The sequence below is a fragment of the Balaenoptera borealis genome, assembly GCF_965194805.1.
Source record: "Balaenoptera borealis genome assembly, chromosome: 1".
In the NCBI taxonomy this organism is placed as follows: Eukaryota; Metazoa; Chordata; class Mammalia; order Artiodactyla; family Balaenopteridae; genus Balaenoptera; species Balaenoptera borealis.
In genome coordinates, this window is record NC_138860.1 from 1,025,223 (window position 1) to 1,037,469 (window position 12,247).

The 12,247-nt window shown below is 42.6% G+C and overlaps 2 protein-coding genes across 10 annotated transcripts in view; one reads left to right on the plus strand and one right to left on the minus strand.

Annotated features, from left to right (window-relative positions):
- LOC309611006 (uncharacterized protein) overlaps positions 1-12,247 on the plus strand; it is a gene marked incomplete at its 5' end in the record, with an annotated part of 253,615 nt that overhangs the window by 92,827 nt on the left and 148,541 nt on the right. The gene's annotated exons all lie outside the window — the stretch shown is intronic.
- The window catches only part of PPP1R12B (protein phosphatase 1 regulatory subunit 12B), a 206,038-nt gene that overhangs the window by 53,455 nt on the left and 140,336 nt on the right, over positions 1-12,247 (minus strand). The gene's annotated exons all lie outside the window — the stretch shown is intronic.

The following is a 12,247-nucleotide window of genomic DNA, read 5'->3' on the forward strand; positions in this document are numbered from 1 at the left end:
TTTCACCACTGAGTATGATGTCAGCAGTGGGCTTGTCATGTATGGCCTTTATTATGTTGAGGTATGTTTCCTTTATCCCTACTTTCTGGAGAGGTTTTTTTTTTTTTTTTATCATAAATGGATGTTGAATTTTGTCAAAAGCTTTTTGGGCATCTACTGAGATGATCATATGTTTTTTATTCTTCAGTTTGTTAGTGTGGTGTATCACACTGATTCATTTGCAGATACTGAACCATCCCCTTGCATGCCTGGAATGAGTCCCACTTGATCATGGTGTATGATCCTTTTAGTGTATTGTTGGATTCAGTTTGCTAATATTTAATTGAGAGTTTTTGCAACTACGTTCATCAGTGATATTGGCCTGTAAATTTTTTTTTTCTGGTGATATCTTTGTCTGGTTTTGGTATCAGGGTGATGCTGGCCTCACAGACTGAGTTTGGAAGTGCTCCTTGCTCTGCAACTTTTTGGGATAGTTTCAGAAGGATAGTAAATGTGTGGTAGAATTCACCCGTGAAGCCATCTGGTCCTGGACTTTTGTTTGTTAGGAGTTTTTAAAATAACTGATTCAGAGGGGTGGAGTCAAGATGGCAGACTAGGAAGATGGGGAGTTCATGTCTCCATACAACTAGGGCACCAACCAGGCACTGGAGGGGACCAGAGACATGTAAGTGGATGGGAGGAACACCTGAGCAACCAGGTAGGATGTGGGGGGGGAGTGAGGGGGGAGGAGAAGTGGAGGTGGGACGGGACCAGCGCCCCTGAAGGGCGGCTGGGGGAGGGCAGGGGCTCCCATGCCCAGAGGGGTAACAGGGGAGACAGACCAGAGGGCAGAGGATCAGAAGGGAACACAGCCAGCATTTCCCCTGCCCATTTGGGCCCTGGGGAGCCTGCTGAAGCCCCATCCCTCCACGGACACGGGAGGTCCTGGCCTGATGCTCTGCCCACCGAGGCCCCCTCCAGCCACAGGGGTCCTGAGGGAGTGGGAGGGAGGGGGAAGGAAAAGTAAAGGCCAGATGGACAGGACCGGCGCCCCTGAGGGGCGGCTCGGAGAGGGGAGGGGTTCCCACACCTGGTGGGGCCCACCCACAGTTAGGGGATCAATGGGGACAGGGGAGACCCTTGGGAGAGTGGAGGAATGTAAGGGAGCGTGGCCAGCAGTTCCCCTGCCCACTTGGGCCCCGGGGAGCCTGCTGAAACCCCAGGCCTAATCCTCCGCCCTTGGGGCTCCCTCTGGCCATGCTGAGCCTAAGCCCTGCCCCACACCCTTGCCCAGGGCCCTACCTCTACACACCACACTCCCAGACCCCCTCCAACCATGCTGGGCCTAAACTTCACCCACACCCCCCCAACCCAGGGCCCACCTCTGAACTCCCGACCTCCACACACACTCCAAGGCAATCAGAGGCCCCTTTCAGGCTGTGCTGCCTTTCCCCACCATGCAGGTCCTAAGCCTAGGCCCCGCCCCACGCTTAAAGGTTGCTCCCGCCTAAGGCCCGCCCCCACCCTAAACCCCGCTTCTGCCTAAGCTCTGCCCCCCCAAAGCCAAGGCCTTTTCCGGCCTTTTCCGGCCTTTTTTTTTTTTTTTTAATAGATTGTGGCTCCGTTTCACTTTGTTGTTGATTCTTTTATATTTTTCTTTTTTCTAATAAATAGTTTATCTTTCTAATTTTATTTTATTCTTTATACTTTGTTATTGTTCTGCTCCTTTTTTTCTTTTCTTTTTTCTGTTGTGGTTCTGTTTCACCTTGTTGTAATTGTTTCACTTATTATTTTTCCTAATATATTTTTTATTTTTCTAATTTTATTTTATTTCTTATTTTTTGTTATTGTACTGCTCCTTTTTTTTCTCTCTCTTTTCTTTTGCCATGCTGCCCGGCTAGCAGGATCTTGGTTCCCAGGCCGGGACTTGGGCCCGAGCTCCTGTGGTGGGAGCGCTGAGTCCAAACCACTGGACTAACAGAGAAGCTCAGACCCCAGGGAATATTAATTGGAGTGAGGTCTCCTGGAGGTCCTCATCTCAGCACCAAGGCCCAGCTCTGCCCAACTGCCTGCAAACTCCAGTGTGGGTGGGACGTCTCAGGCCAAATAACCAGTAAGAAAGGAATACAGCCCCACCCATCAAAAAAAAAATGAGATGACAAAAAAATATGTTACAGATGAAGGAGTAAGGTAAAAACCTACAAGACCAAATAAATGAATAGGAAACATGCAACCTACCTGAATAAGAATTCAGAGTAATGATAGTAAAGACGATCCAAAACCTCGGAAATAGAATGGAGGCACGGATCAAGAAAATATAAGAAGTGTTTAACAAGGATCCAGAAGAACTAAAGAACAAACAAACAGTGATGAACAACACAATAACTGAAATGAAAAATACACTAGGAGGAATCAATAGCACAATACCTGAGGCAGAAGAACGAATAATTGAGCTGGAAGATGGAATGGTGGAAGTAACTGCCGAGGAGCAGAATAAAGAAAAAAGAATGAAAAGAATTGAGGACAGTCTCAGAGACCTCTGGGACAACATTAAACACACCAACATTCGAATTATAGGGGTCCCAGAAGAAGAAGAGAAAGAGAAAGGGTCTGAGAAAATATTTGAAGAGATTATAGTCGAAAACTTCCCTAACATGAGAAAGGAAATAGCCACCCAAGTCCAGGAAGCACAGAAGAGTCCCATACAGGATAAACCCTACGAGAAACACACCAAGACACATACTGATCGAACTAACAAATATTAAATTCAAAGAAAAATATTAAAAGAAGCAAGGGAAAAGCAACAAATAACATACAAGGGAATCCCCATAAGGTTATCAGCTGATTTTTCAGCAGAAACTCTGCAGGCCAGAAGGGAGTGGCAGGATATATTTAAAGTGATGAAAGGGAAAAACCTACAACAACCAAGATTACTCTACCCAGCAAGGATCTCATTCAGATTCGATGGAGAAATTAAAACTTTTACAGACAAGCAAAAGTTAAGAGAATTCAGCACCACCAAACCAGCTTTACAACAAATGCTAAAGGAACCTTTCTAGGCAAGAAACACAAGAGAAGAAAAAGACCCACAAAAACAAACCCAAATCAATTGAGAAAATGGTAATAGGAACATACATATTGACAATCACCTTGAAGGTAAATGGATTAAATGCTCCAATCAAAAGACACAGACTGGCTGAATGGATACAAAAACAAGACCCCTATATATGCTGGCTACAAGAGACCCACTTCAGACCTAGGGACACATAGACTGAAAGTGAGGGGATGGAAAAAGATATTCTATCAAAAGGAAATCACAAGAAAGCTGGAGTAGCAATACCCATATCAGATAAAACAGACTTTAAAATAAAGACTGTTACAAGAGATAAGGAAGGACATTACATAATGATCAAGGGATCAATCCAAGAAGAAAACATAACAATTGAAGTATTTATGCACCCAACACAGGAGCACCTCAATACATAAGGCAAATGCTAACAGCCATAAAAGGGGAAATCAACAGTAACACAATAATAGTGGGAGACTTCAACACCCCACTTACACCAATGGACAGATCATCCAGACAGAAAATAAATAAGGAAACACAAGCTTTAAATGACACAACAGACCAGACAGACTTAATTGATATTTATAGGACATTCCACCCGAAAGCAGAAGAATACACTTTCTTCTCAACTGCACACAGAACATTCTCCAGGATAGATCACATCTTGGGTCACAAATCAAACCTTGGAAAATTTAAGAAAACTGAAATCGTATCAAGCATCTTTTCTGACCACAATGTTATGAGATTAGAAATCAATTACAGGAAAAAAACTGTAAAAAAACACAAACACATGGACGCTAAGCAGTGTGCTGCTAAATAACTGAGAAATCACTGAAGAAATCAAAGAGGAAATAAAAAAATACCTAGAGACAAATGACAATGAAAACACGACGATCCAAAACCTATGGGACACAGCAAAAGCAGTTCTAAGACGGAATTTTATAGCAATCCAAGCTCACCTCAAGAAACAAGAAAAATCTCAAATAAACAACCTAACCTTACACCTAAAGCAACTAGAAAAAGAAGAACAAAGAAGACCTGAAGTTAGTAGAAGGAAAGAAACCATAAAGATCAGAGCAGAAATAAATGAGATAGAAAAGAAAACAATAGCAAAGATCAATAAAATTAAAAGTTGGTTCTTTGAGAAGATAAACAAAATTGATAAGCCTTTAGCCAGACTCATCAAGAAAAAAAGGGAGAGGAGTCAAATCAATAAAATTAGAAATTAAAAAGGAAAAAATCACAACTGATACTGCAGAAATACAAATGACCGTAAGAGACTTCTACAAGCAACCATATGCCAATAAAATGGACAACCTGGAAGAAATGGACAAATTCTTAGAAAAGTACAACCATCCAAGACTGAACCAGGAAGAAATAGAAAATATGAACAGATCAATCACAAGGAATGAAATTGAAACTGTGATTAAAAATCTTCCAACAAACAAAAGTCCAGGACCAGATGGCTTCACAGGCGAATTCTATCAAACATTTAGAGAAGAACTAACACCTAACCTTCTCAAACTCTTCCAAACAACTACAGAGGAGGGAACACTCCAAACTTGTTCTATGAGGCCACCATCACCCTGATACCAAAACCAGACAAAGATACTACAAAAAAAGAAAATTACAGACCAATATCACTGATGAACATAGATGCAAAAATCCTTAGCAAAATACTAGGAAACAGAATCCAACAGCACATTAAAAAGACCATACAACATGATCAAGTGGGATTTACCCCAGGGATGCAAGGATTCTTCAATATATGCAAATCAATCAATGTGATACACCATATTAACAAATTGAAGAATAAAAACCATATGATCATCTCAATAGATGCAGAAAAAGCTTTTGACAAAATTCAGCACCCATTTATGGTAAAAACTCACCAGAAAGTGGGCATAGAGGGAACCTACCTCAACATAATAAGGGCCATATATGACAAACCCACAGCAAACATCATTTCTCAATGGTGAAAAACTGAAAGCATTTCCTCTAAGATCAGGAAGAAGACAAGGATGTCCACTCTCACCACTATTATTCAACATAGTATTGGAAGTCCTAGCCACAGCAATCAGAGAAGAAAAAAGAAATAAAAGGAATACACATTGGAAAAGAAGAAGTAAAACCGTCACTGTTCGCAGATGACATGATAATATATATAGAAAATCCCAAAGATGCAACCAGAAAACTACTAGAACTAATCAATGAATTTGGTAAGGTTGCAGGATACAAAATTAATGCACAGAAATCTCTTGCATTCCTCTACACTAACAACAAAATACCAGAAAGAGAAATTAAGGAAACAATACCATTTACCATGGCAACAGAAAGAATAAAGTACTTAGGAATAAACTTACCTAAGGATGCAAAAGACCTGTACACAGAAAACTACAGAACACTGATGAAAGAAATCAAAGATGACACAAACAGATGGAGAGATATACCATGCTCCTGGATTGGAAGAATCAATAATGTGCAAATGACTTTACTACCCAAAACAATCTACAGGTTCAATGCAATCCCTGTCAAATTACCAATGGCATTTTTCACAGAATTAGAACAAAAAATTTGACAATTTGTATGGAGATACAATAGATCCCGAATAGCCAAAGCAATCTTGAGAAAGAAAAATGGAGCTGGAGGAATCACATTCTCTGACTTCAGACTATACTACAAAGCTACAGTAATCAAGACAATATGGTACTGGCACAAAAACAGAAATACAGATCAATGGAACAGGATAGAAAGCCCAGAGGTAAACCCACACAGCTATGGTCACCTAATCTATGACAAAGGGGGCAAGAATATACAATGGAGAAAAGACAGCCTCTTCAGTAAATGGTGCTGGGAAAACTGGACAACTACACGTAAAAGAATGAAATTAGAACACTACCTGACACCATACACAAAAATGAACTCAAAATGGATTAGAGACCTAAATGTAAGACCGGACACTATAAAACTCATAGAGAAAAACATAAGAAAAACACTCTTTGACATAAATCACAGCAAGATCTTTTATGACCCACCTCCTAGAGTAATGAAAATTAAAAAAGAATAAGTAAATGGGACCTAACTAAACTTAAAAGCTTTTGCACAGCAAAGGAAACCATGAACAAGACGAAAAGGCAACCCACAGAATGGGAGAAAATATTTGCTAACGAAGCAATGGACAAAGGATTAATCAAAATATACAAAAAGCTCATGCAGCTCAATATCAAAAAAAAAACAAACAACCCAATCAAACTATAGGCGGGAGACCTAAACAGACATTTCACCAAGGAAGACACACAGATGGCCAAGAGGCACATGAAAAGACGCTCAACATCACTAACTATTAGAGAAATGCAAATCAAAACTACAATGACGTATCACCTCACACTGGTCAGAATGGCCATCATCAAAAAATCTACAAACAATAAATGCTAGAGAGGGTGTGGAGAAAAGGGAACCCTCTTGGACTGTTGGTGGGAATGTAGACTGATACAGCCACTATGGAGAACAGTATGGAGGTTCCTTTAAAAACTAAAAATAGAACTACCATATGATCCAGCAATCCCACTACTGGGCATATACCCTGAGAAAACCATAATTCAAAAAGACACATGTACCCCAATGTTCATTGCAGCACTGTTCACAATAGCCAGGACATGGAAACAACCTAAATGTCCATCAACAGATGAATGGATAAAGAAGATGTGGTACATATATATAATGGAGTATTACTCAGCCATAAAAAGAAATGAATTTGGGTCATCTGTAGAGACGTGGATGGACCTAGAGTCTGTCATACAGAGTGAAGTAAGTCAGAAAGAGAAAAACAAATATCGTATATTAACACATATATGTGGAATGTAGGAAAATGGTACAGATGAACATATCTGCAGGGGAGGAATAGAAACACGGACGTAGCGAAAAGACGTGTGGACACAGAGGGGGAAGGGGAGGGTGGGATGAATTGGAAGATTAGTTTTGACATAAATACACTACCATGTGTAAGACAGATAGCTAGTGGGAACCTGCTGTATAGCACAGAGAGCTCAGCTTGGTGCTCTGTGATGACCTAGGTGGGTGGGATGGGTGGGGGGAGGTCCAAGAGGGAGGGGATATATGTATACATAGAGCTGATTCACTTCACTGTACAGCAGAAATGAACACAACATTGTAAAGCAATTATACTCCAATAAAAAAAAATAAAATAACTGATTCAATTTCATTACTGGTAATTGGTCTGTTCATATTTTCTACTTCTTCTTAATTCAGTCTTAGGAGTTTGAACATTTCTAGGAATTTGTCCATTTCTTCCAGGTTGTCTATTTTATTGGCATATAGTTGTTCGTAGCAGTCTCTTACGATCCTTTGTATTTCTGTGGTGTCAGCTGTAACTTCTCCTTTTTCATTTCTGATTTTATTGATTTAGGCCCTGTTTTTTTCTTCATGAGTCTGGCTAAAGGTTTATAAATTTTGTTTATCTTTTCAAAGAATCAATTCTTAATTTCATTGGTCTTTTCTTTTTCTTTTTTCTTTTTTTTTGGTCTCGATTTCATTTTATTTCTGCTCTGATCTTTATGATTTCTTTCCTTCTACTAACTTTGGGCTTTGTTTGTTCTTTTTCTAGCTCCTTTAGGTTAGGGTTGCTTATTTGAGATATTTGTTTCCTGAGGCAGGCTTGCATTGCTATAAACTTTCCTCTTAGAACTGTTTTTACTGCATTGGATTTTGGATTGTCATATTTTCCTCACGTCCACAATCTTATCAACTCTCAGCTCCTATCCTGCTACCATGTGGTCCAAGCCCCCATCATTTCCTGCCTGAATTACTGTAACGGTCCTGCAGCTTCTGCTCTTGTCTCAAGTCTAATCTCAATACAGCAGCTAGAGGGATTATCTTAAAACGTAAGTCAGACCATGCCATTCCTCTACTCAAATTCCTGCAATGGCTCTTCAGTTCATGCAGAGTAAATGAAAAAGGCCTACAACACCCTACACCCACATGATCTGATTCTCGTTCCTATTACTCTCCTCCCCAGCTTCTTCCATGGCCTTTGCTCTAGCTGATGCCTCTGCCTGGAATACTCTTCCTCCAGATATCTTTATGGCTAACTCACTCAGCTTCTTCAATTCTTTGTGCCAATCTCAGCCTGCCAATGAGATTTACTGAGACACGCTATGTGATAAGACAAGCTGTCCTCTGTCCACCCAATCCTCTTGATTCAACTGTTATTTCCCCCAAACTGTGCCTAATGTATCGCACACCTCCTTGTGGTTACCGTCCACTGCTTGCCTGCTCTTCCGCTCCCGGGAGAAGACAAGTGCCACAAGTCCAGGCTCTTGTCTGTTTTGTTGACTAATGCATTCCACATGCCTAGAACGACGTATGGCAAACACTGGGCACTCAAGAAATATTTGATGAATGAATGAGAGAATGCTGAGTTTTAATTTAGTGTGGTCCTCATGATACACATGCCATGTGTGCTCTGTATTTATTGGATCAAGTTGGTTAATTACGGCGTTCAAATCCTTTATGTCCTTTAACTATTTTTGTCTGTTTGACATAGTTTCTAAGACAGGTGTGTTAAAATCTGCAACTCTGATTGTGGATATACTATTTCTTTGTGTTATTCTGACAGCTTTTGTTTTATAAATCTTGAGACTATATTTTCAGTGCCTACAGTCCATTATTTTATAACTTCTTCGTGGATTGTTCCTTTTTCACAATCAAGAAATATCTTCCTGTCATTTGATGCCTTTTGCTTAAAATTATCTTTGATGGCTATTAATGTTGCCAGATCAGCTTCCTCTTGGTGAGTATTTGCATATATTCCCCCCACCCGCCCAATACTTTTACCTTTTACCGCTAAGTACAACTTTGAAGACAGCATATAGTAGAATAATCCAACCTGAGTGCCTCTCTGGCTTTATAGGTAAATTCACGTTCATCATGACTACTTAAACATTTTATTTTGTATTTCCTGTTTACTATTTTCCCCTTTGCTTCTTTTCATCCCCTTTCCTATCTTCCATTGGATGGAGTGAATGGATCTTAAACTTACCTGTTTTCCTCTGCTGATTTAGGAGCTGTACCTTCTAATTCTGTATGACTTTAGTGGTTATTCCTACACAGCAGTTTAACACTTATTTAAGTACATTTTTTTTCTTTAAAAGTGTGTAAAGTTAATCCATATCTTTTCTGCTGAAAACAAGAACCACAGGACATTTTTACACCTTTAACACCACATTATTTCTAGAATTCTAGATCCAGTGTTTTAAACATTAAAAAAAATAGCTTTATTATCATATTCAATGCTTTGTCTCTTGTATTTCATTTCTTTCTGCATTTATTTTTCTTTTTGCTGAAAAACATTCCTTAGTTCTTTCATCAGTTAGGGTTTGTGGGTTGAGAAGTTAGCCCCTGTGTATCTGAAAACGCCTTTATTTTATACTTGCTGTGTAAATAAATCACTGCATAGAATTGTAGGTTCATAATTGTTTTCCCACAGCACTTTGAAGATACTATCCTGTTTTCTGGTATCTACCATTGCCAGTTTGACTACCATTCGTTTGTGAATTACCCTTATCATTAATGGCTTTTACTTTTGAAATAATAGCAGTTCAGTTCCCCTAACCTCACCAGTCTGTAAACATTAGCAAATATATCCAAAGTTCAAACTCAAAATCAACTGTAGTGGAGGAATATTGCTGCTATTTGGAAGCTGTGTGGATTGAAAGAAATAACGGATATACTGGAAAGTGATGTACGGAGGGACGGTGGCTTTAAAAAGGTAATAAGCTGGGGGCAGCAGCAGCCTCTGCTGTAAAGCTCGTGTATGAACTCTACCTCTATGTCCCATACTTGAGTCAACAACGGGCACAAGAAGAGGGCGCTCTCCCCACCCGGGAGCCAGGGCACCCAGCCCCTGTGCCAGGGGGCGCCCCCAGCCCCGCAGGAGGACAGCGGGTCTGTGGGCTCAGGGCTCGCACTCTCTGACACCCAGCCCTTGCACAGCTCAGGTGAGGCCATGCCCCCTTGGGGGCCCAGGTTTTTAATCTATAAAATAAGGGAGCTGGGCTAGAACAGTTTGTAAAGTGCCCTCCAGAAATAGCTTTCTGAGACCTCCACAGTTTGGTGGCGTATAAGTAGGCTGAGTCAATAGGTTGCCAGGTGAAGGGAGAAGGCCAAGCACTCCTGGAATGAGCCTCACCAGACGCAGGGATCTGTCTGTCTGACCACCACTCTGCAAAGCACACCTGCTGGTGCCTGGTGCTGGGTGTAGACGCAATCGAAGCTTCAAACAGAACACAGCAAGCCAGCCCAGACAAAACAGAACCCCCTCCGCCCAAGCCCCAGACACGTCTGTCCCTGAGAGCTGAGAAGACAACAAAAATAAATCTCAAGCTGACCAGCTCCAAGTGCGAGAGGAACACAAGCAGGCAGCACGACGCGGCTGTACCCGGGAGGTGAGCACGCGGGCCCCGAGCACCGTGGAGTCAGCTCTGGGAGGGACGGCCCGCCCCCGAGCACCGTGGAGTCAGCTCTGGGAGGGACAGCCCGCCCCCGAGCACCATGGAGTCAGCTCTGGGAGGGACGGCCCGCGAGCAGACGAGCAGCCGTGGAGAGACGGAGCGAGGCGGGGGAGACGGGGGTAGGAGTGAAACTGGGTTCAGGCGCACAAAAGCTCAGGGGTACATTTCACAGCTTCTCAGAACTGTGACTGTACGTGAGCTGCTCAATTTCAGCACACGGCACCAGAAACCACGCTGATCCTGACGTTACAGGGGTGGCCCTCAGCCCCCCAGTCCCAGGCAGTGCTCAGATAACACCCCAGAGGGCTTCCCAAACACACAGGCCCTGAGAGGCCCCTGGCTGTCTGCGCCCCGATCGCCCCGCGGTACTCCACGCAGCGGAAACAGGCGACAGTCGGAGAGCGGGATACAGCTCATGACAGAAGCCTACACTCCACCTTGCTTCACTTTCAAGCCTCTACTTTCTGAAAGTTTGTGCTGCCAAAGCATTTAGGAAAAAAATTACACAAGCAACAGGGGCTCATCAAAGAAGATTCAGAAAATAAAGATGAGTAGAAAAGGGTCGGTCATGCTCTGTCCCACCACAGGAACACAGCCACCGCCAACACGTGGTGGCCGTCCTCGGTCTCTGACCCTCACACGTGTGCTCATGTAACGGATACACCTGTGGGTCCAGCTCATTCGATGACACTTCATCACGAGCATTTATCCAGGGCGTGACGCTGCCTTTGCAACTCATTTCCAAACGGCCGCCTCCTACTCCAGTCTGTTCCAAGGAAACACCCTAAAGGGCCGGCCGTCAGGGGATGGAAAGCAATCCGTGATTCACAGCACCCACCGTGTGGCCGAATCATCGTTTACTTAACTGCTGCCAGAACGCTGGACATCTAGGTTGTTTCCGTCTTTTCCACTATTATAAATCGCTAAGTGGACTCGTTCTGTTCAACAGCACCAAACAAATGCCTCCCATATAACAGGCACTTGAGTATTTACTGAATGGACGAATGTTTATAGAGCCACATATATATAATATACCCTGTGCTTCAAATCTCTGTACATAAAGCTTTTTTTTTTTTCCTTTTTCATATTCAGGACTATTTCCTAGAGATAGATTTCCAAAAATGAAAATTCTGCATCAACTCAGGGCCTCTGATAGCTTGGCAATTTGCTTTCCAAAAAGGAAGTATTAATTAGCATTCCCAACATGAACTACGAGGAGACCCATCTCACTCCCCTCCCACCTAAACTGGCCATTATCTTTTCAGCACCTTTCCCTGTTTTGCTCGGTGAAAGACAAAACCCTGCTTCATTATGCTCACTTACAGTCTTGAATACTGGTGAGGTTACGTGCTCCTCCTTGTATCTGTTAGCTAGTCTACGCTGAAATGGTTTTCTAATAGTCATTACTACCCAAATCAAATCTACCCCTTTAAGGTCAGCTGTAGGCTGCGGCAGAACAACATCGCTGTCAGGCAGCGGGCGCGTTCTTTAAAGGGCCAAGGAACACACCGCAGGGGCAGGTCCTCAGAGCGATGTGCTGCTGCGGACCAGAGGCAGAGAGGCTGGGGGCAGACCCCAGCTCCTGACCCTCCCCAAGGCGCACCGTCAGGGGCTCTGCTTTACCGGTGGCACCTTTCTGGGGAGATGACGCAACTGAGGACAGGGAGAAGCG